The sequence below is a fragment of the Carassius auratus genome, chromosome 11 (assembly GCF_003368295.1).
Source record: "Carassius auratus strain Wakin chromosome 11, ASM336829v1, whole genome shotgun sequence".
Taxonomy (NCBI): domain Eukaryota; kingdom Metazoa; phylum Chordata; class Actinopteri; order Cypriniformes; family Cyprinidae; genus Carassius; species Carassius auratus.
The window spans coordinates 9,768,013-9,794,307 of NC_039253.1; the positions used below are offsets into that span (position 1 = coordinate 9,768,013).

The 26,295-nt window shown below is 35.2% G+C and overlaps 1 pseudogene; it reads right to left on the reverse strand.

Annotated features, from left to right (window-relative positions):
* Positions 1 to 3,199: 3,199 nt before the first annotated feature.
* The window catches only part of LOC113110980 (FYVE, RhoGEF and PH domain-containing protein 5-like), a 36,255-nt pseudogene continuing 13,159 nt past the window's right edge, over positions 3,200 to 26,295 (reverse strand).

Here is a 26,295-nt window from a genome sequence, read left to right on the forward strand (position 1 = left end):
AGAAACAGTATGTATGTTGTAACAAACATGACTAAAAGGTAGAAACATAAAAATGAAGCTGTGGGAATCCATGCCAGAAGTGATTCAGAAGCATTCAGACCACCACTGCATTTTAATAACTGGTACATAGAATATAAACTGGTTTGTGTATTCCATGCCCTGTTGTATGTTGTTATACTGTTGTTCTCTTTTTAAAGAGAGGAATGTTAATGTCCAGGCTGTGTTCTCAAAAAGAAAGCTTAATAATGGTTGTGACCTCATGAATACAGCGATAGCTCTCTGGAACTCTGCCCTCCCACTGGAGATAAAGAGCTCATATGCATCATGGGTGAGGGTGATGGAAAATCTGGAAATAAAGAGCAAAGGTGGTAATATCCTGGAATACATTAACCTGGTTGATGAGAGCAGTGCTAACAGAAGACTACATCTGTTTGTTTGGATAGAAAAGATGCTCATTTACCATTCAAATACATGCATTTCAAACAGGCAAATGGAAAAAGGACTCCAAACTCTGAAGTTCTCTAAGTTTTTGCCAGTAATGGAAGTGAAGCTCATTCATGAAACCACAAAAGCCAGGTACTGCTGAGCACAAGCTCATGTTTCCCAACCTCTAATGGATCTTGTGTGTGTTTTTCTTATGCTCATTGTGCTTTAGGTCTTGAGGAAAACAGAGGAACACCTGTGTGTGGTCAACCTTTGTTTCAGTTTGAGGTTCACCTTTCTTGAATCATTATAAGTAACATTATCATGACTAAAATATGGCCACTTTATATCCCAGCTCAATGAAATGTATAGCTATGATCTACAAACTGATATATAGAATATAGTATACTCTTTAAAAACATTTAAATATACATATATAAAAATCATAATCATGCTGTTTGTTCACATATCAACATGACCTTTTAAACAAAAATGTAATCAACAAGACAATAATATTGTGGAACTTACATTTTTAGACAATATTTTCAGTTATTTGTATATTTTTGCTGGTGAAGTCAAACAAGCATTACTGACATTTTTAGCTTCAATTTTTATCAGCTGTTTGAACTCTGAACCTGACAGCATCCATTCACCGCAGAAGAGCCATTAGTGAAAAAAGTGATCTAAATTTCTCTTAATGACAATGAACAATGAAGAAACAAACTCATACATCTCAGGATGGCCTGAGGGGGAGTCAATTGTCAGCAAATATTCATTGAACTGTCCCTTTAAATGAAGCATAGGAATTGAATGTTCTAGTTTAATGGTCTTAGTACAGACACTTGAAGAGAGGAAGTGAAGTCATAAATCCTTCTTGTTCTCCATGTTGAACGTCTATATGTCTGAACTTGGTTATGAGCTCATTCTTCATTCACTTGTACACCTACTTCACCAAAACTGAAACGCTAACAAAAATACAGTCCCCAATCTAATGAAATTACATTTTAAGCAATTAAATGCTTCAAATTTATCAATTACTCTTTCATTAGTGGGTCAGGGGAACTCAAGGGAGTGTGGCAACTAGAACAGTCCCATTTCTATCTCCCTTTCCTTCTTTAACATCCTTTTTCTCTTTCTTGCCATATTGCCACACTATTGTTATATTCCCTGGATCCTCTTTTTCACTCTACGTTCCTGTCCTTTGCTTTCTACTTTCTTTTTTATCCTTTATATCCTGTCCTCGATGACCTAGCTCGGTCTAATGAAGTCTACTTTAGTCTCGACAGCAGACTAGAAGCTGTTAATGAAATGTATGCTGATCTGACATCAGCATTGTGCCATTTTTCCTGACGTGAATAGGCTTTGTTTTCAAGTTTGGAAAACTGATCCCAGATCAGTGTCAAAATAACAGTTTTCTGGGGACCTACAATAGCACAGTGGACCTCAGCATCATTAATATTTCAAAGGATGAAAAGAAATAGGGCGAAATGTTTTGTGCTGCCTCTTTTTTTCTATCATATCAATTATTTAGGAATTCTGCTGCTTAATCAACCTCTCTTTGGCTGTTGGCCGAAGTGCCACAGACCACTTTGATAAAGCTAATTATCTTAACCTAGTTATATCGCATTACTAGGCTGCAGTTTGATAATAGAGCTCACACGCGGGCAGATTATATTGACATAATGGAGAGAGGGATACATATTTGACTCGAATAATCACCGTGTCATCACAGTTAGCCGTTTGTTGCTAGGTTTGAAGGCCCGTTTTCAATAAAGATAACAAAATATTGTAATGAAATACGCTTAATTATTAAACATATATGCTAAATGCAGTAGGCTCATAGGGAAAAGTAACACAGCATTGAAATTTGATCAATTATTTCTATTCTAGCAAATATTTAACTAATCACTGACAAGAAGCATGACTTGCTGCCCCTTATTAAGTGTGTGAGTCGCCCCCTAGAGACTGTATTTCAGGGTTGCCAGGTTTTCACAACAAAACCCATCCAATTGCCACTCAATACTAACCCAAAACTAGCCCAATGGCGTTTCAAGTGGGGTTACACGTAAAAATTGCATTTCAGGGGCAGAATACTGGAAAGTATTTTTATACTCTAATATATGTAGCATATTACAATTAATACAATTAATATAAGCATATTTATCTCTTTCTAAACAGAAACACTCTATTATAATAGCAAATATCTAACCATGTGAAGCCAAACAATGGTATAATCAGTAATTTCTCATGAAACTGCTGCTTTAATGGGAACAACTTTAACTGTGAAATGAAACCAAAATGCATTGTTCCTATCTTGAAAATCCAGGTTTACATGACTTTTTATTCTATTATACAGTGGCTTTATTTAAATTGAATAACGCATTAAGGAAGAGGGATGATCTCTGTGGGAATAGGGGAATGTGCTAGGAAATATCAGATACAAAAAGCAGAGAATGAATACTGGGACTTTTTCTAGTTTCAGAACACATTTTTAAAATGTAACATTAAATGACAAATTAAAAACAAACATGATATAAAAAGAAAAAGGAATCCTACATGAGGCATTTTGAAAATACTGAACAGAAAAAGGCCCAGTTCACACAAACTGTTCTCTCTAGATTAATATATACAACAAAATTCACCTAAACCTTTGAAAATGCAGTAAAAAAAAAAAAAAAAGTAAACATATTTTTGGGAATAACATGGCTTTAGATGATGGCCTAAATAACAAAACAAAAAAAAAAACTGCTTAAGGCTAATACTGTAGATACATAAAGCTTATGACACTTCACTATTTTTAATGAAAGTTTCAACCGACACAGATGTTCACAATGTTTGCATACTGATTTACATTGAGGTTTTACCAAATGTGGCCTTCATAGGTATGCGCTGTTGTGCATACAACCATCCTTACATAAAATTACCATAGTAACCATTGTTTCTGACCATATACCATGGCTATTAATATCAATGTAATTATACCAAATGCATATAGGGTTATAATTTTTTTTATATTTTTTGTAATGTTTTTGAAGTCAGTGGTGGAGACTAATATCAAATTAGCACAGCTTCACTGTAGTAACAATAACTGTACCGGTATTCTAGCAGAAACAATGTCACTTGGGGACCACAGTAAAATTACTACGAAATGTGCAGAGAAAAATGAATCACAGCAGATGATAGCAATATCTTAATACAGCTGCATATTAAATATATTACACTGAATTGTAAAATGTACAGATATCTTCATTTAGGCTATACAATTCTGTATCAAATCCAAATGTAAATATATATATCACATGATGTAATTTGTATATAAAACATGGACTTTTTATGTCTGAGGTGGTAGGATATGCCATGCTAAACATTTAGGTGTTAAATTAAATGAACAATATATTGTCTATAACAAGCCTGTTTGGGCTTATCGTATTCTTTCAAACTATAACAAATGCCTTAATTTATTTAAAATTTTACATTAATGTATAAAATGACAGCACTGCATATAGAAAGTCACAATAAAAAAAAAAAAAAATCATTCTCCTTTATTTCGACACAGGTGAGTAGTTTCAGAGCAATCATGCACGACACCTGAGCTTCACTGAACTGCACTGTTTACACATGGCACTTTTTTCATGAGTCTGTGAAGCAGGTGAGGCATGGGACTCGTCCTGGGACAGCACAAACACTGAGCGTGACATGCCTTGTGTAAATCTGTCCATAAATTCAGCAGCCAAGAAGAAGATAGAGCTAAAAATGAAGGTATTAATGGTGTGATTCCGCTGGTTTCTCAGGCACAGGTGACTCTGATGTCAAAGGTTTAAGCCCATGATGGGTTCAGCTGTCTCGGGGACTCTTCCTAGAGTCCGGTTGTCATCTGGGCAGATAGCTGGATACTATAACACTGTGGCCTCTTCCATTGCATTTACCCACCTGCAAAATAACAGTTGATTTCTTTATCATAATTCTGAAGATTTCAAAGGGGAATGAACAATGCAGAGGTGAACAGGATGACTCTTGTGTGTCGTACCTGCGTGCAGTATGCTGGTCATCTGCCCTGAAGGTGTAGTACAGTGTTTTTTTATGGTACAGCTGGAAAACGTTGTCTTTGTCTTCCCCTTCTGATCGATCAGACAGCTTCACAGTAAAGCCCTGCAGAGGAAGACTTTCAGATGCCACTTTATCCTGCAGACACAGGAAACAAAGAGAGAGACACAGAGAGGTTAAATGTGTGCAGGGTTTGTGCTTTATTCTGTATATTATTTTCATTATTTCAGTGTTATCATTTTACGTATTTCAGCACCTGACCAAAAAAGACAGCACAGTTTAGCATTTCAGACAATGTGATGTAAACGTCCTTTAATGAGATTAATTAAATGTGACATTATAATTATTTCATTATGTAATTTATCCGTCATTCAGTAGTTTGGGGGATCTATTTTTTTTAAAAATAATTATTGTATTAATATTTACTATTAAGCAGCACAGTTTTCAACATTTACAATAATCATAACACAAATCAGCATATTGGAATGAGTTCTGGAAGATCATGTGACACTGAAGACTGAAGAAATGATGCTGAAATTAATTACTGCATGTTTAAACATACAAATGCAGCCTTGGTGAGACTTCTTTCAAAATCTTTAAAAACCTTACAGACCCCAAACATTTAAGTAGTGGCATAAAAAAATTATTTATTGCCACGTTTACAAATTATTAACATTGACAGTCCTAATTATATTTCATCAATCACCCAAAGTGGTTTCTTTGTTACCTAAGCTATTGATTTAGTATTGATGTTAGGAACCAGAGGCTGATATTGTATCAAAATCAACATTTTGTATTGATCCAACACATTAAATGTAGTTTGTGCAAGTTATAATGTGCGTTTGTATGCATGAGTGTCTGTTTGTAGTGTCTGTGTTGGTGTGGGAGACTCTGGGTCCCCTCACCTCTCGTGCTTTAAAGGTGTAGAGCACCTTGTCTTTGAGCAGAAACCACAGCCTCTTCCACTTCCTTTTGCTCTTTTTGCGTCTTTGCAGACTGCCGCTCATAGTGGAGCCCTCTGCACCCACAGATACCTGCACACACCAATACTTTCTGAACTCTGAGTATAAAATACCTTCTTCATTCAGATGTGAACGTGAGTGTTGTGTGTGTACCTGTGTGAGAGGTGAGGTGCTCTTTCTGTTCCTCCACAGGCTGGGTGGCTGTAGGCTCTGGAACACAGCAGAGAGAGGCCTGCTGGCTCTGTTTGTGCGGGGACTGGTGCTCCCACATGACCCTGGAATACTACCACCTACATACACATCATACACTGACATTAACTATACAGCTATTGGGATCATTTCAATGTTCAGAATGGAAACAGTCTATTTTGTTTAAACAATCAACTGCAGATGAATACTGAAAAACAACAAACGTATATTATATTCTTGATAATACTGTAAAAAATCATTTTAACTGTGATGGTGAGTATGAAATGGTTCGAAATTGCATAGCTTTTTAAAGTCTGATTCTTTTTGGAGGCTGTTACCTCTCTTTCTTAGCTGAGCGTAGCAGTGGTCACAGACTTTAGCCATCCTGTCCTTCAGGTATTTTAGAGGATACCTGTTTCTCGAGCAGGAGCGACACACAACCTAACAACAGGGCAAGACAGTTCAGATGAATAGTAAAAATGAGACGCAATGAGAGACGATAATAAAAATAAGAGAAACCAGGGTCACAATTTAATGCTGATATTCAGTATATATATACAACCGCTTAAAACATTTTGGGTCAGTAAGATTTATTATTTAATTATGTATTTAAAGAAATTAATACTTTTATTCAGCTCAACTTTTTTCTTGAGCACCAAATGAGCATTAGAATGATTTGAAAGATGATGTGATGCAGAAAACTGGAGTAATAGTTGCTGACATTTTAGCTTTGCATCACAGAAATACATTACATTTTAAATATATATTTAAGCAGAAAACATATTGAATTAACATAAAATCCCTGTAATCTACTTTGCACATTGTCTGCACAAAATTCACTTAAAATATTGCAAAACACTATAAAGTCACCATATTACCCTGAATGACAATGAACAGAACCCTTTCCTGCCACAAGGGGGAGCTGGCACTTCTGTTAAGTGCTGACTGACTAGCCTGTTTAGTCAATCGCTAATAACAAATTTATTCATAATATCACAGAACAAATGTGTTTATTTAATGGCAATAAATAATAATAATAATAATAATAAAAACTTTTTTGGTTGGAAACAAAACATATATTTGTAATATAAACACTAATACAAGCTCATGTGGCTCAGTGGTAGAGGATTGTATTAACCGTACAAAAGGTAGTGGGTTCTATTCCCAGGTAACACACATACAGGTAAAAAAAAAATTATTGCCTGAATGCGTTTTAAAGTGTCTGTGCATGAATGTAAATACATATAATTCTGTGAAATATCCGCTAATGTAATCCTGCTTCAATTTATTATTATTTAATGCAATGCTGTTCATAAATGTTTGAGTCTAAATGCTTATTAGGGTCACTGTAAGACCACCTATGAGTGTTTTATTGTTAACTGTAATGTATCAAAGAATATATGTCTTGAATTTAAAAGCATAGTAAAATTCCACCGCCCCCACATTATTTACTCATCCTCATGTCTTTCCAAAACCGTAGGATTCTTTGTTCATCTTCAGAACACAAATTAAGATATTTTGATGAAATCTGAGAGCTTTCTGTCCCTCAAAAGACAGCAATGCAGAAAGGTACTAAAGGCAACATTAAAATAGTCCATGCGTCCATGACATCAGAGATTCAGTCGTAATGTTATAAAGCAACAAGAATACTTTTTGTGCACAAAGAAAATAAATTAACTTTATTTAACATTTTCTTCTCTTCCGTGTCAGTCTTCGACGCATGCTCACGAGAGTACAACAACAGCGTGTGATGCTGTAGGACCTGACATACACCCAGAAGCACTGAGAGGATGAAAAGTCTTACATATTTGAACCAGAATTTTCAGAAATGTATTAACGTAGCTTCATGAGATTACAGTTAAACCGCTGATGTCACATGGACTATTTTAATGATGTCCTTACTACTTTTCTGGGCCATAAAATATTTCAGAATGAGTCAGAAAGCTCTCGGATTTCATTAAAAAAAATCTTAATTTGTGTTCCGAAGAAAAATGTGTTCTGTTGACAGGTTTGAAACAAGATGAGAGTGAGTAATTAATGACAGAATTTTCATTTGTGGGTGAACTATCCCTTTAAGACTATCAGACATTTCCCTACATGAGGTACAGATGTTTTACCTTTCCACATGCATTGCAGTGATGCCGTCGCAGTGTTAGCCTGAAGTCTGATGTGCAGTTCATGCACATCATCACATGTGAAACAGGAACTAGAACAGGAGCAGCCTCTCCCAGAGACATCCATAATTTCTCTCTCGCCTGGAAACATGGACAGTAATTTCATCATTTAGTTTCCTTGATACTGAATAGTAATGCTTTAAACAAAAACTTAACAATTATCTTTGTTTGATAACTAGCCATAGATATTTTTGTACAGAGGCTGTGTGAAATCTTTCCTCATACCTCACTAGAGCAGCTGAAGGTATTGAGGCCTGCGGCGTGATCCGCTATAGCCCGGCTCAGCGTGTGGAACCAGTCCTCTCTTTCACCTAAAGAACTGTCAGAGACAGAAAGAAGCCATGCTTGAAGTGATGGCATGACAGAAGATGTCAGTACAGACACATGCAAATCATTACCTCGCGGAGAGAGTGATTGTAACATCGCTGACTTCTATCCTGAGCGTGTGGAGCACATTGTCTATGACAGGTTTACTGACCTACAGACACATGAAAAAACAAATACTGCTAAGTTCATTATAATACAATTCATATCACACGTAGTCTAATCTGTTTTGTTTCCTAGTATTTTAGCGGTAATCAAAAAACTAAATGAATCTGCTGAGAGACTCTGGTGTCTTACCTTCATTCTACTTAGAGTCAGTGTGTTTTTCAGCCTGTATTTACCATCCTGCTGAGGGTAGGTGTACAGCATCACGTCATTCATCTGCAACACATGCACAAACATGATTACTATATAAATGGGGACTAGAAATTGTTTTATAGACAACTAATTATAAGTTATATAACCTAACCCTAACCAGCACTTTAAATGTTCTGCTTTTTTTTCCAATAAAAAAGAATTTTATTGTAATACCATTCTTACAAGGTGTTTTAATGTTAGCAAAAGTAATAATGACGCTTGCCTTCTTGTGTCTTTATTTCCACCACAAGGAGGCAGTAAAAGCTTTTAAGTCTGCACACGTCTGCTCTATCCCTTTCCAAGTAAAACATTTAGATTAGATTTACATTATTAAATAAGAATTATTAGTCTAGTTATTATTGCAGTATATTTCTATTCAAAAGGCTATCAAAATAATAATATTTACATTATTTTTAACCCCTAAATTTAAGTATGAGGAAAGTAATAGTGATGGTTGCTTTCTGTTATGTTTATATCTACCACAAGGAGGCAGCATAAGCTTTAAATCAGTGGTTATCAGCCTATCTGATTTCAAGACCCCCATCACACATTTTTATATATATATATATATATATATATATATATATATATATATATATATTAGGAGTGTCCATAGATGAAAATAACGGTAACACTTTATTTTACAGTGTATGTTAGAATTTATAATAGTAAATTCGGCACAATTACAAGAAGCTAAACCTGAAGTACATGATGTTAATTATTTTACTCAGTATTTTTTAAGCTAATTTGAGGCCCCCTATAACTTTGCAGTGGCCCCTTAGTTGGCCCCGGACCCCTGCTTTAAATAGTTTTGACATGATCTAACTTCTTCCTCTCTGCTCAATGCTCATTCTTCCACAAGTGTAGCACGTTCAGTTCAGTACCCAAGAAAGCAATTCACACGTTCAATACAATAGGTTGTGCTTAAGAAAAGCAGTTTATGGGATATTTTCTGCTTTGCTTCATTCCTGACAATGAAGGAGTTGTGCTAAGAACACAGACTCACACACACAAACAGGCTAGCCCTGCACTTCAAACCATTGTGTTTGCTCGACATATATAGCTCCAAACAAAAGTGGTGATATCATGAGACATGCAGTGTGCGTGCCCCAAACATCCGCAGTTCACAGGCCGGGTCCAGGAATTCAGCCTGGACGCTCCTGAGAAAGCCATTTTGGGTGGAGGCAGCAGGACAGAGACAACAAAAACATCAACAACAACAGCCACAACAAGCCTCAAACAGCTGAGAATATATCAGTTCTCATGTAACTACTGTGTGTGACGTTGGTGAAGAAAAATACAAGAGAAAACAACAAATAACTACGTATCCTTCGAATCCTACGTAAGACCTCCATAGGGATCTGATACCATTACAGTAGCCACAAAAAACAAGTCCCAGATAACGTGTCATTACAACTCTACTTATCTAGTTTTGCCTGATATTTGTGACCATTTCCTATCCAGTTCAGCTCAGGTGAATAAACTTAACCACAATGATTATTGGATAATGATTTTTATAGGGATTTCTGGGACAAACTTTCTTTCTTGTGGTATTACATGTATACTTTTATAGCATTTATTAATGTTTTAAATTAACTTTTCATTTGATATTTTCAGTTTTCAATTTAAGTTTCTGTAATTTTGCAATGTGCTCATTTTTTATTTTTTCTATTTCATTATGTATTACTATTTCTATTTAGCTTTACTTTTTTAACCTATTTTATTTCAATTAGTTCAAGGTAACATTCATAATTTTTTTTATTTAACATTACATATATTTTAGTTTATTTCAGACTGATTAAATTAACATAAATTATTTTAAACATTTTAGTTTAAGTAAACAATAACAACATGGTGTAAATCACAGAATTTAAATTTCATGGCATGTTTTCCATGATCTTGGAAACCCTGTCTCAGTGATCAGAGATAGTCCTTCAAAGATAACTGTGAAGTGGTAGATTTGTACAGGCAATGAAGGGTTGTTTTGACAGAGGAAATGGCCTTTGGGCATCAGTGTATGAGTGATAGTTGGATTACGGGATTTTTTGAGTGATTCACTTATTTATCCATAAATTAAATCTGTATCTTGAAAAATCATCTTTAGGGGACACTATGACATCATGTCATAACCAGTCAGTGCTGGACTCTATGACATCAGTCACAAGTTCTCATAGAAAAAACACCAAGCAGAGATTGATCGATTAAGGGATGGAAGAGAGCAGAAAGGAGAGGATGACAGAAGATGAAGAAAAACTCCAGTATCTGGGATCTTCAGAGCCAAGACTGTCTCAATATCAGAAAATAGCTTCCTGTATGTATACATTGTCCAAATTTACCATTTGTACCAGCTTTTCCAGTAACATGATGAAGAACTACAGCATATTACACTGTTTAAAGTGAACTGTACGAGCACGAGTCTGACCATCATCAAATGCGATAAAGCGAAAATGTGCCAATGTGAAAAAGTTACTTATTTAGTACTCGGAAAAAAGGAGGAAAAAAAGATGGATAGTAATAAAGAAAATGATTTGTTTCCCCACCCAAAGGTCTGTATACACTAGGCTACTCTTCAAAAGTTAAGGGAAAAGTCTCATACTCACCAAAGCTACATTTATTTGACCAAAAATACAGTATCAACAGTAATGTTGTGAAACGTTACATTTTTCTAACCATCGTAAAACAATCATACTGACCTAAACATTTTTGTGCAAGTTGACATTTTTTCTAAATCTCAGCAGAGCCCGCAGAGCCCATTCTTCTTAAAATCTTGTCATTAAGACATTCAGAAAACCACCCGAAGTAACAGAATAAATGTACTTCAGGTAAACAACTGAACTGACCACTCATGCAGTCTCATGTTTTTAGTGTTGTTTTTCAGTCTGCTGTTGATCTGTTGTTCTCTGGGCCTAGTCTTCAGTGTGCTGTCAGTAAAGTCCCAGCACAGGAAGTTGGCATCCAATGACCTACAGCAGACATCCTGAGAGGAAGTACGACCCTTGAAAACAAGAGAGCTATAAAGAGAGGTGGGGGTAGCCTTGTGCTACAGCTAATTTAGCCTCCAGTGTCTGCTGAAACCAGCTCACTTACTCTCTAGGAAACTGGCTGACTTTTGAATGACCAAATTTCAACAATACACATACCTGTCTATAACTGCTCAGTACCTAAGAGGGCAATATAGGCAACTTCATATTAAAATTAAATGTGTCAGGCAACTAGCTGACAGTTAACTAAATTTAATTATCTTTACAAGCAAGATTCCACTCAAGACTTTTCCATGCAATGACAGTTTTTGGATTTAGAGAAAACCAACTGTATAATAAAATGTTTTTTATACAGTTATAGCTTTAAGAATGCAACACCTACTTACACTCAGACACAAGAAGCGATACACATCTAACTGAAAGACAATTTCTTAACAATCCCACACGGCCAATTGGTTTGAAAAATCATTTTCAGACACATGAACGGCTGTGAAGTCACTTGTTCTAAGGAAAATGCAGAAATACCATGCAAGAGTGCTTTTCTCCCCACTTAAGTACATCTTTAAAAGTAAGTTCAAAGTTCACTGTATATGAGATATGGTCAAAGTGCACTGATGAATGTAATGACAAGCATTTATGGTAAATTAAAATATTTAATGCCATTTCTATTGAAACTTGTATTTCATTCTATTTGTAATTGCACATTTGTAATGAAGTAGCAATTTAGTGGGTTTAAAATATATTAACTTTAAATGTAATATCAAATAACACATTAAAGTTACAAATTATAATGAAGTATTTTCTTATGACAAATGATTATTAAAATGTAATGATTTCAAACGTACTTTAACATAAAACTATAATTCTGACATTATTACAAAGTGCACTTTTTAAAAGTGTACTTAAGTATGTAAAAAAAAAAATCATGAACGTTTACTTGCTTTAAGTGCACTTAAGTGGCCTTTTTCATTTATGTTTAAATAATACTCTATTATCTGCAATATGTTTTTTTTTATATATATACCTGAAGGATTGAATTACACTTCAAGTGCACATTTAATGCAATTAAGCACACTGCAAGTTGAGAGAAGGATGACAAAATACCAGGAAGAGGTGTCTGGGCTGCCTGCTTTTCCGAGAGACCTTCATCAGAGTGCCCTCCTTGACAAAAACCTGCAAAACACGCAGGTGCACGAGACCAGGTGACTTATGGGTAAGGGTGTTATTCACTTAAACCTTTGATGCCTAATAACTGTTACTGATCTTTCACGTTTTACTGCCAGTAAAAACAGTAATAAACTATAAACATGAAAGCATAAATACAGCGTATGAAGCTGAATGTACCCTTCCTGGTTGAAGAAGGTCTCTTTTTCCTCTCACGCTGTAGTCAATGTGGACCAAACGAAGCAGATTCTCCTGTGATTGCAGTAGAAAGACATCAAAAAGTGAAAATGAGAAACAGAACTGATTTGTGAATGAGAAAAAAGAAGAGCTGTTCAGAAATGATTTAGGGTAGAAACAGAAGGTTTCTGTGTCTGTGACTGCGTGTATGTGTTTGGAGATGCCTCTGTGTCTGGCTGATTTCACATTACTCTCTTTGTTTCCCGACACCTGGTACAATATGATGACATCATATCCCCTCTCTACTTTTCATCATGTATTAACAATACAACACTCGCTCGCTCACACACAGAAACAACTCACCCCATGTTTTAGATTGTCATTAACCTGGTCTGCGACCTCTGACACGATTACTAGCGCAGCTGTTGATAAAAAGTTGCAGTCATAAGCACAATTAATGTTTTCACAGTTCAAACATGGTCAGTGGTCATCATTGTGTGAGAGAGAGACTGAGACAACAATACCTTGTGTGTTTTCATACTCTTTTGAATCCGGAGAGAGGTTGTTTAAGTAGTCTGGAAAAAATGAGATGAAAACCAAATGACGGATTAAGAGACAAAATAGCTTTTATTTCATCATCTCATACTCTTTTAAATACACTCAAACAGTCTTATGTTTTATGTACATGATTCAACATTCTGTACATTATTTACAGTTCATTTTTACCCCAATCCTCAAAGTCATTGGCAGCCTTTTTGTAGTGAAATGTAATTAAGTGACAAAATATGATTTATCAAAATGTGAATTCCAGGACTGCAAGTCAGCAACAAAAAACTACAATTGTATACCTACTGTAAGATTATGTCAATAAAGTGTTGAGCAAGTAGTTTTATTATTTAATTACTGTATCTTCTGTGAATTTTGATGCAGTTTGATAAATATAGACTGTTGATGCGTAAATGAACCTTTGTGCAGTATATCTGTATGCAGTATTTATGCATATACCTGTACTTCCAACATTTACACTTGTAGAACTCAATCATTGTGTTATTTTTGCATTATTTGTGTAATATAATATTTATTAACATTTTAAATAAGGTTTTATTTTTATATTTTCAGTTTTTATTTAAATTTTATTTTAAGTTTTAGTTGTTTTTCTATGTGATTTGTAATTTTTTTGTCATTTTTAAATAAATGTATTAAATATTTCTATTTATCTTTCATTTATTTCATTTTACATTTATATTATTTTAGCGCTGTCAAACCATTAATTGCGATTAATCACATCCAAAATAAAAGTTTTGTTTACATAACATATACGTGTGTACTGTGTATACTTATTATGAACATATAAATATATAAACATGCATGCATATATTTAAGACATTTTTTGTTTATATATGAAATACAGTTATATATAATATAATTTGTATGGATATAAATTTATGCATGTAAATATTTTCAAAATATATACTGTATGTTGTGTGTATTTATATATTCATAATAAATATACACAGTACACACACATATATTAAGTAAACAAAAACATTTAATTAGGATGCGATTAATCATAATTAGTCAATTAACAGTTAGTTAGTTAGTTTTCAAAACATCAAGTTTAAACAAGGTTAAAACTGTAAATTTCTGTTTTATTTTTAATAAAATCTTCCAACAACTTTCAAATTTCAAAATGTTAGTTTTAGTTAACAATAACCAAACTGCACAAATGATTAAGTTAAAAATGAACTGAATACGATAAAGTATTAATATTGGAAAATATCATCTGGACTAAATATTTGGATCATGCAGTGTTCACCTGTGAGGATCATGCGGTACTGAAGAACACGCACAATGACCCGCAGCAGCTGGTGTTTCAGAGGAACATGAACTCCTTCTGCATTCTGTGTCTGGAATACAAACACACATGCATATGAGAAATGGCACATTAAACAATAAATAATGAATAATAAACACAGACATACAGTACTTGGACACACACACACAAAAAATGTGTGTCAAACAGAACTTGTTACTCCTCATGATAAAACTGTTGAAAAAGCTGCCCTTTTATTGTTTTTACATGATGTAACAAAGGGAAAGTAAGAGAAATCTAAATTTGTATCATGAGTTTAACAAAGTTTTTTACTAGCCAAAAACACATAATTATGGTATTTACAATTATTATTTTATAGCATCTGCACATGCTGCACATAAATGTATAGACACAAACAAATCTCTATAAACACAAAACAGTTTTTCCCTTAAAGCTCACACATAAAACTGATCGGACAACCATACACAGAGTTAAATCCCACCTGTGCTCTCTCTTGACTCACAAGATACAGTATCATAGATCACAATGGCACTACTTAGAGAAGCCCATTTCAAGGTTATTCACTGACCTTCCATTTTTCCAGTTACACAAAACCCTGAGTACGCCTCATTCCAGCCAATTCCATCCCAATTATATCATTCACTGGGAGAAAATGTGAACAAGTGAATCAGTCAAACAAGCTGTGAGAAGAAATCAATCAAGGCCTAATTGACTTTGACACGTCATTGTTCATGCGAGCTCTGAGGAGCCAGGGGGGACGTGAGAGGTCAGTAAAGGGCAGATAAGGGCAAATAACTTCAGAGTTATGGACATCTAGAGACATGGGACAATGCTTGAGATCTTCAACAAGAAGAGGGAAAAAGGGATGCCGTTAATGACCTTGTGAGGAGCGTGAACGAAGGGAGTTGTGGTTTCAAGATAAAAGAACACAAGCCAGTATTCAGTTTGTCCAGTTAACATCATTCCCACAACACCTCTGAAAGACACTCTCTGGGTTTCATTATCTTTTTTTCACACCAGCTCTCTAACTGTATCATAACCTTACTGTCATCATCATCATCATCATCATCATAATTCACAGGTTTTATCCATCACATTTCTTATCTCTCTTTATTTTCTTCTACGTATGTTTACATTGCAGTTTATCCATGACAAAATCAAACCTGTTATTTAGATGATAATGTGAACATAAATTACACACACACTCACATAAACACACACTGACAATTCAAGTAAAAAATATAACATATAGGCTACTGACTCATTTTCTATACTTTGCTACCGTTAACACTTTATTTAAGGTGTCCCCAAGCCACACCGTAATCGTAACCCTAACCATGTAGTAAGTATATGTAGTTAATTAATATTACTCAGTACTTAAATGTATAATTACAATGTAACAAGGACTCCTTAAAATAAAGTGTAACCTGAAATTGAAATTCAATTTAATGTTTTATAAAATATTTATTTGAATGTGAGTGTGTTGATGTAGATATTTTCGTTTACATTCCCTATGTGTATATTTAAACTGAAAATATAAAAAAGTTAAGAAAATATTTAATTAATTATTCAATTAATTAAAATTCAATTAATATGTAATATTTAAAACATTCAGTACATTGATGTATTAGATACATAGAAGCAATACAAATTAAATAGTTAATGTTTATGCATATTAGATTCCTAATTTCATATAGAAATATGCAATCATATAAATTAATCATAATATACATATACATATATATATATATATGTATATGTATACTTTTCAATATCAAAATCATTAAACAAAGTGCAAAATTACAGATATTTTTTATTTCAAACAATATATTATAAAATAGTAAATTGAAGTAAAAGTTAATATTAAATTAAATATTAAAACACTGCACAATTTCATAATGTTTAAAATATTTTTATTATTCCGTTAAATTCACTATTAAGTATTACAAATATATATTGAAGCACTTCTATATTCTAAAATAAATCTATATTACCAGCTATACTGATGTATTATACAGTAACGATATAAGTTAAAAGGTCAATGTTAATGCACATTATTTCATGCAATATCAAAATATGCAATCAAATAATATTAGGAAATGTGTTTATGATGTTATGTTAAGGAGCATCAGACGACATTTTAAAGCATAAAATTAATCTAAATATGAATTAGACGAGTGTAAATTAGAATGTCTATAATAGGCACTTTTAGGTGTGAACATAACCTTTCTCCTTCTTCAGCTCTTAATATCTTGCACCTGTCCTCCATTATCTAATTACTTCCTCTCTGTATCATTCCTTCACTGCAGTGAGCCTCATCCTGACCATAAAGCCTGTCAGATTCCAGTGTTTAAGCATAACATTGTCTCATTGTTAAAGGCAGCAGAACTAATGAACAGCCTCGTACTAAACACTTGCATCAAACTGCAGTCCAATGAAAAAGCGGCCAGTCTTTGTGTATGTGTGTAAGAGCAGACATTTAGTAGACTTGGGACACAGCCAGGAGAACGAATGGCGGCTCATGCCAGAGAACAGACAGGCTACACAAATCAGGCACTGGCCCGGCTGAAGCAGCGTCTGCGTGGACAGCTGATGTAATTGAGGGTTGTTTAAGAAGACTGCTTGGCTAATTAGCTTTTTTCCGCCTCATTGCCCAAATCCCAGATCTGTGTGTATGTGTGTCAGTGTCTTGTTCTGTCTTTATCTTGTCCTTTCCACCTGTAAAATTTAAGAGCAACACTGTTTACTAACATCTAAAGACACACCAGGCCTGTTCATAGTGCATACATAACCTTTGAGATTCTGAATGCAAGAATAAATAAATAAATATTAATGAATGTTAATATTTATATAGACATATACTATATATCATGCCCTTTTAGTCTTAGGCTTCAGCTCAATTTAAATGTTTACTAATATATATATATATATATATATATATATATATATATATATGTGTGTGTGTGTGTGTGTGTGTGTGTGTGTGTATGTGAGTGTGTTCTTCATCTCCCTCACTATCTTTCAGAGCAGCATACCATTGTCTCCTTCTTCCTTACACATTCTGCACACACACAGCCAGATACTTATAAATACACACGCACATGTTCGTGGTGAAAGCCCTCATAAACAGTGTAGCTGAACAGGGTTTAATCCTATCGGACCACAGTGGTGATCAGATCAGCTACTGTAGATACTTCATCCCTGTCATCAACCCAGCACGCACACGCACGCACAAAATGAGATTACACAAGCTCGGCTCCAGAGAAGAGAATTCCTAATGCATCCTCGATCCTCAATGCATCTACTATCCTTCCTCAAAAAACTCAAATGCTGCTGGTGTATTGCCAATACAAAATGCCACATCACTGAAACCCATGTGGTAAAATCCAAATTCATTTACATGTTTAAAGGTAAATATAACAAAAGCATGGACAGGTCACACTTCAACCTGCAAGTAAAAAAAAAAAAGTAATAAATAATAAAACAGAATGTCATTAATAAATGTAATTAATAGGGCTGGTAATTGACTGTGTTAATTACATTAATTTATTAAGGTGAAAAATAATTAACACACTTGCCCTGCCCCAAACCTACGAGGGTCATCTGACATTTCTTACAGTTGACCGATGACAAATATGAGGCAAGGAAACAACTCACTGCATGATGGAGCCTAGAGAACGTTGTCAGAATTAGGGCTGTGCAATTAATCGCATTCGATTGTCCTGCACATCTCCAGTACAGCCGGTCCCGTGATTAGTATTAAATCAACATCATGACAATTGAATGTGCTTAATTGCACAGCCCTAGTCAGAATGTGCCTAAAATTCAAGATATGGGGCAAAAATGCCCTTGTTTGAGTTTTTGTCTCATTTTTATATAATTTAATCACACGAGCAATAGGCCAAGTGCAATATCACACAAATGCAAATGTGATGCTGATCTTATACAACAGTTCATTAAGAAGTTAATATTGTGTTATTTTAGACACAATGTTTGTGTGTTTTGTTCAATTTTGCAAAGGAAAATATAAAGACAAAGTAGAACTGTTTTTCTCTGAGTAACATACAGCATTTAATTCCCTAATCCACATTTTGATCGAATTGGGTGAACCAGGCTCGTTGGATTGGAAGCAGCACTGCACAGAGCGATCGGTGTATGACATCAAAGTACCTCTAGAGCGATTCAAAAGCATAAGGAGTCGTAAGGATCTGCTCTCTTTCATGTCACACACCGATCGGTCTGATGGTGATGATCCACCTCAAGTAGAACAAGTCTAATGATTCAATGGACAATTCATAAAGAACCATAAACCTCACTCCTGAATCAATCAGCCATTTGAAAAAAAATTTAATGAATAAATGACTCAATCACTTAATCATAAAGACATTTACCACCACCTACTGTCAGTTTTAGTTCATTATTTAGATTGAAGAAATTATTTCATATTTCCACAGTAATAAAAAAATAATAATAAAATAAATTACTATTTGTACTTCACCCACCCAAAAATGAAAATTCTGTCATAATTTACCCACCCACATGGCCCAAAAGAGTATGTGTAATAAATGTTATCAAACAAAATATTTCTTGCTGAAGCTACTTTTTGTAAAATCGGTTTGAAGCTTTACACAACAATGAATTTAAATTATCTTTTGGGAGTAATTTGATTAATTAATTCCCACATCATGTAGTTAATTAGATACAAAATTGTAATCACTTACCAGCCCTAGTAATAAATACATGTGAAAATAAATGTCAATAAATGCTACATTGTTAAAATGTTTTAAAATAATAATAATAATAAAATATTTTGAATACATTTAATATTTTTAGAAATTCCTATCCTTGGTATTTTGCATTTTTCTTTTTTTTTTACAGATTTTTTTTTTCTAATTCAAATTACTTTACTGTCAATTAAACATATTCCCCCAAGTTCTTCTTACTATAATGCATCAGTTTTTTTTTTATTAATTAAATGTATTCTCGATGATTCTCATTAGACTACTGTAAAACTGCATACTTTTTTAAGTTGGTGCAACAAAATACTTCCATTTAACATAAATACTTTAAAATGTAAAAATTAATCTTACATTATAGAATATGAAAACATGCTTAAATGTTATAATTCTATAAAATTGTATGGTCCTTAAACCAGGCATATTTTTTTTAAATAATTAGTTTGAAGTGAAATATGACCCAGACATATTCTTGATGAAGTGATCCATTCGATATTTAATATTTCTACAGAGCTACAATGGTGGCATATACTGATAAAATCAAGAGGTTGTTTAAACTCCTGACTTGTCCACCTTCAGGCCCCGATCAATAAAACAACTGCATCTCCTCCCATTTAACGAGCTGAGAGAAGCATCACAGCACAGATTGGGTGAATAAAACAAGTCAGCGGTGAGTAGACAAATAGCTGGCAGGATGAGAGAAATGTAAGGAAAAGCCTGCCTCGTTGTTGACTTGTGTGTGTGTTTACGTGGTGGTACACCATTGAGAGTCAGCTCTATTGGTTTCATTAGTGCGGAGTGACCAGAGGCAACCAGTGATGCTCAGTACATACATCACCCAGTCAAAGCCTATAAGCGTTACTGCAGCCGATTGACCTGGACTCACTGAGAGCACTGAGTGAGCACATTTCACACCCACAAATGAATTACATTGTGTTGAAATTTTTTGTGAAGAATAATATGTGCTGTTATAAGCAGAAATTACATCTTAATCTTGTTTCATTACTCTGGAGTTATTTAGATCTTGAGCCTCTGCTATTGAAGCCACGGCAGGCTGTCAAACATTATTAAAGATGCAGTCCTTGATCTAAAAAATATTAAAAAAGCATTCCTTAACTTATTTCACAAACCACTGAGCATTTTACCAAGCATAATTCATGCATATAAGAGGAAATCTACCCACAGTTATACTTTTCAGTTTGAGCAGCTGACGACAATGCCACATTTAAAGGACATTTGGCTAAATCAGCCTTTCTTTCGCTCTTTCCTGATCTCTCCCTGCTATACATTGAGGGTCTAATTTTGAGTCTACCACCCACCGAGACTTCTCTGAATACAGATGCTCATGCATATTAATGAGCGAGGACAGCTGGCTTCTTGTCGTTGGTGATCCGATCACCACTGAAATGTGTGGTCTCCACCAACCATCCTCCAATTAAATGGATAGGGAATAGGGTTGGGTATCGTTTGAATTTGATCAATTCTGATTCCGATTCCAAATCTGCTCATCGGTTCCAAGTATTTTTGATTCCCAGTTTCGATTCCAGTGGGATTCAAAAATGAAAACAAAAATGTATCTTGTCTCTTTTTGCAAACCATTAAGTCGCAGTTGAAAACCATTAACAAAAATTCAACAGACTACATAAAATGGACTATTTAAGAGCTGATTGTCTGCAAAATAGAGCTGTATGAGTTTTTTTATTCATTACTTTCAAAGAGCCATTTTGATCGCGGCTCCCACAACATCAGAGTCTATGTCAGGACTATAAACTGTTGTCTTAATACTTACATTATTATTTAATATTTGGAACACAGAAATGTAGCCTGCTGTGTAGACTGTTTGTGAAGCTGTTTCAGACATAAAGTTTTACATGATGAGCGCTGCTCTCTCTGGATCAGCGGCTGCGCAAAAGTAGGTTTAAATATTCCGATGTGTTTTCATATTCTTTTAGTTTCTGGCACAGAATAAAAAATAAAAAGGTATTTAAAAAGTCAATATTGTATCTATCAATTCAGATTTTTTTTCATATCATCAAATCTTGATCAATTCCCAAACAAACCACACATTTGCGTGACAGACCTCACCTCAAACTGTTTCACCACATCTTCGAAAGCTTTACTCTGTCTACAGCTCTCCTCCAACAGTGACATGCTTCGGTCATAGTCTGAGATGTAGGTTGCGAAGGATGACAACTCAGCCTGGCGCGTTAATATGACATCAACCACACTTGGACTGTCCTCCCTGAAGATGAATGAGAAACAACGGGAACTTTTCAGAGGGCATTCAAGGACACTCATGCTAGCATTATAATGGACTGTGCTGTAACATCATATGTACTGCTATGAAACAGATAAGAGTGTGTAATGTAATGTATTGTGGACAATGACACATCAGCTTGTTTATAGTAATATGTGGCTCAGTTGGGGAGATGCATTCAGTACAGTAGATGAGGAGTGCATGCATTAGCACCTTGTAAAGGATGCGCATGTTATATATAACATAAATAAGGATTTTTTATGGAATGACATGCTGTTAAATGTGTGCATAAGCATGTGTACATTTTGTATATTGATGTGCATTAGTGTAATGTGCTTCAGTATGTGTGTTCTCACCACTGTTTAATGCGGGTCTCCAGCTCACTGAGGATCTCATTGTGCAGGTGGTAGGCCTGAGGAAGAGTGCTCAAGATTTCGTCCAGCTTCCCGTTTCTAACAGTGGTTCCTCATCATCTCCTGCTGCCTCCACTGCTGCTCTGAAATCCTGTAAGAAAGTGGACTGGCATGAGGAATCATTCAATTAATTATTCCTAAACAAAATTCGAAGGGGAATTAAAGGAAGAGTTCCCCCAAAAATGTACATTTGCTAACAATTTACTTTTCCTCAGGCCACTCAAAATGGTTTAAAATGGTTTGTTTCTTCATCAGAAGAGATGAAAAGAAATTAACATTACATGACTTGCACACCAATGGATCCTCTGAAGTGAATAGGTGCCGTCAAAATGAGAGTTCAAATAGCTGATAAAAACCATCCCAAATAATCATAATAATAACTATACCAGCTTCCTCGGGCTTCTGTGCGAATACATCAGATTATCTGTACTTGTCCTCTCCTGCCTGTGTATTAAACTCTGACCACATTCATCCCTCTGGATGAGCTTCCATGCAGACTTAAGCTACTGGATTGAACTAAAAGCAGCCTATGCACGAGCCTCAAGCTTTGACACAATCTTAGCCCACAATACCACCTGTCAGGGGAACATGTTATTAGTTTCTGCTGAATATATTTGTTTTGGCTGTAACAGACAGTTGAATTGAGTGGCCATGAGCTGGCCTGTTCGGGGACCACTAGCCTGATGGATCAGATCCAGAGAGGATTTACTTGACCTACTATATATACACGTCATGTCCCTTACGAATCGGGATAAAATCTGCTCTGAAATGTCTTCACAGGCAAAGCCGTCAGGGATTGTGTTACTGCTGTAAGAAATGTGATGACATAAAACAAAGTCAGACATATATGCGCACATAGACCTCTAAGCGGTTGTGCTGGGAGGTGTTATGCTGGAATTCCTTTCTGAGCTTCACACATTAATCAATGTGTATCGATCACAGCCATGTCAGCATTTGTCAATTCTCTCATAAATAACTCAGAGCCGTTATACAGTCCTCCAAGGTAATATGAAACCTGTTTCCTCTGATAGCACCTCGATAGCTGAAACTCCCTGACAAATTTCCAAATGTTTTTTTACACTTGACTTCTTAAGTCTCTTTACACTTTTATTGCTTTCTTACAGTTAAGTTGCATAAACCACGACACAGGAATGAATCGGCTGGTGGGAGATACTTATATTCTTGTACCTGTTTATGCAACTGCATGTTTTCATTTGTTGCTCAAAAAAAAAAAGCTGCAGATTCCCAAAAATCACATGCCTAGCAATCTGCACTACAATTAAAATCATAACTTCACATTAGGGACAGGTTCTGGAAATTATTTGTATTTTGTGTTATTCAATAACAAACAATGGAACAATGGTCACATGTTCTGTCCTGTAGTATTCTGATGGAGCACTCTGTTCCTCTCAGAATACACAGAAAACAGAAAGAGAGACTGAGAGAAAAAAAGAGACAAAAAGATAAGGAATGTCAAGCCAAGCAACCCAGGAAAATATTTTTATTCAGATTTTTCCTAAACTTTATATTAATGATTTCAAATACTGTAAATGCTGTTCTTTTGAACTTTTTAGGAAAAGTTTCCATTTGATCTGAATTTAATTTCACTGAGAGTAAATTTTTATTCAAAAACAAAATGCAGTGACAATATTTGCGCTATTTTGCTTTGTTTCTTCAACCTCTTCATCTCTAGGACCAAACAGTACTGTCAAGTACCAAGTGCCTTTAAGAAATGCTTATGCTAAACCTAAAAACTGCAAATCCCCAAGCAACAGTAGGGAAGGAAACACCCTCAAAGTCACTGTTGACAGCAGCTGAACACTGATTTAATGATGTCATAGTGGACAGAAAATCAAGGTGACTCAGATCCTCCAGCTCATTATCATTCAGCACAGCACAGCACAGTGATTAATGACATCTTTATCTTTTCCACATACCCACTAATTGTTAAATGCAGTATAAATATTTATAGCACATCAATATCAAACTAAACCTTCTCTCAAACGAAAGCTTTTCATGAAATACTACTGCAGCACTCGCTGTGATGTGCCTATTCATTTGGCTCCATTCATGACCCCTCCTGTTATGCTGCTCAATGCAAATTTACAGCATTATGTATGAATAAGGGGAACTATAATTACAGTTCTACTATAATACAAGAGAGCATATGCATACAAGACACACAGGCATGTATATGATTAGCATTCTTTAGTCGGTAATAGGACAGCGATTCTATTGACTATGGCTTATTTTATTCAAATGAGGCAATTAAAACGGTGAATATGAAGTATAGTAATTTACTTGAGGTGCATCATATGAAGAACTAAAGTTCCCACTGGATTGTGTTAAATTGCTCCTTCAGCCCCGCCTCAACTTGATAACTGGGATGCATATTGTATAAATCATGAAAACAAAAGTGCTAAATTTAGTTATGAGGTTACAGTCTAGAGGACGATGTTTAAAACAATAGGTTATAGTTTTTTTTCTGGCTAATCTCATCACTCACATGGACCCTGCAAGCCATGCACACACATACACATAACACACACACACGCAGCCCTGGGGAACCAGGTACGAAGACACTTTGGCTGTCAGAGTAGAAGAGCTAATGAAAACAAATGATAACTTAAACTGGACACACTACATGACAAAGCAATATTAAGTACAGTGTAAAAAGCCAATGCATTCAGACACACAGTGAAACTCTCCTTCTACCAGGCATTCATTGAAGTCTTCACTACACTGAGATATAAGGAGTGAGTGCAACTAATGTCCAAATGAAAACATATATATACACACACATACAGGTGCTGGTCATATAATTACCGAACCCCCAACTGCTCCCCGGGCAATGCAGCATAAATGGCTACCCACTGCTCTGGGTGTGTGTTCACTGCTGTGTGTGTGTGTGTGTTCACTGCTCTGTGTGTGTGCACTTTGGATGGGTTAAATGCAGAGCACGAATTATGAGTATGGGTCACCATACTTGGCTGTATGTCACTTTCACACTTCACACTTTCACACAAACCACTTAACTTGTAATATGTCTTGTCTTAAACTGATAGACTCTCTCTCAAAAACAGAGGGAATTAGAGTCACTTCACACACCTTGACAAGTTGTTCAGGCATGTTTTTATGTCTACCAGTGATGAGACTCATGAGAAGATTCCCAAACAAAAGCCTGGTGCGTAGGTATTGCGTCACTCACAGGCAGACTTTTTCAAGACAAGGTTGTCAAGGCCAGGAAGTCTCAGTTACTGAAACAACACTGATAAAGGTTTGTAAACCCCCACCCAAGTGTGTGTCTCTCAAGGTATGTGTAAAATTACGTGTATAAAGGTGCAGTGAATATTTGTACATTTGCAATTGGCTGCCAAGACAGAAGACACAGGTAGTGACAGCAGCAGTAAAAGACTAATTTAGGAGCCTTTTTACAGGACCTTTGCATTTCTCATGAAATCAAATCTAGCTGTTATACACAAGTTATGTCATTTAAAATGCATTCATTCATTCATGAGTGTTACCCATGCAAAATTCACTGGAATTCTGATAGGGTAGGGTTTCATGGTGTTGCTATCTGGTTGCTTATGTATTTTAGATGGTTGCTAGAGTATTGCTTTGTCGCTAAAGTGTTCTTGTCCGCTTGCTTAAATAAGTAACAGCATACCTCTTCTTAACAACATGCATGACTTGAGGAACCATTCATGTCTGTAGCACTCCAAGTTTGAGCAATGGTAATAATGGAGCTTGCCTTAACAATCAACACTAAAACTAATAAACATAATTTCACTGGTCGCAGTGTAAGTCAGTATAATCGAGGGCAAAACAGATGAGCCACATACTGATTGGCTGAGGACTGTTTTAATGCCTGTCTGAGATGTATACATTGGTAGAATTGAGTGAGATGAGCTTATGGATTCAGTGGCTTTAATCTGCTAGTAACTACCTCACTGAAGCATTAAGCCACAGAGATCTTGGATACTTATACAATACAAGCACGTCTACACATTGCTAAACATAAACTTCTGTAATAAAGCCAGAGTGATTGTCAGTGTGGGAAAATTGACTAGCCATCATATTGCATAGATTTGTGCAAACCTACAAAAATGCTTAATTTATACTACTGGTTGGAGTCGGTAAGATGTTTAAATGTTTTCTCACAGAGGCTGCAATTATTTGATCACAAAAAAAAAAAAAACTAAAAGTGTAATATTGTGAAATATTATCATAATTGACTCCAGTCTTCTGTGCCACATGATT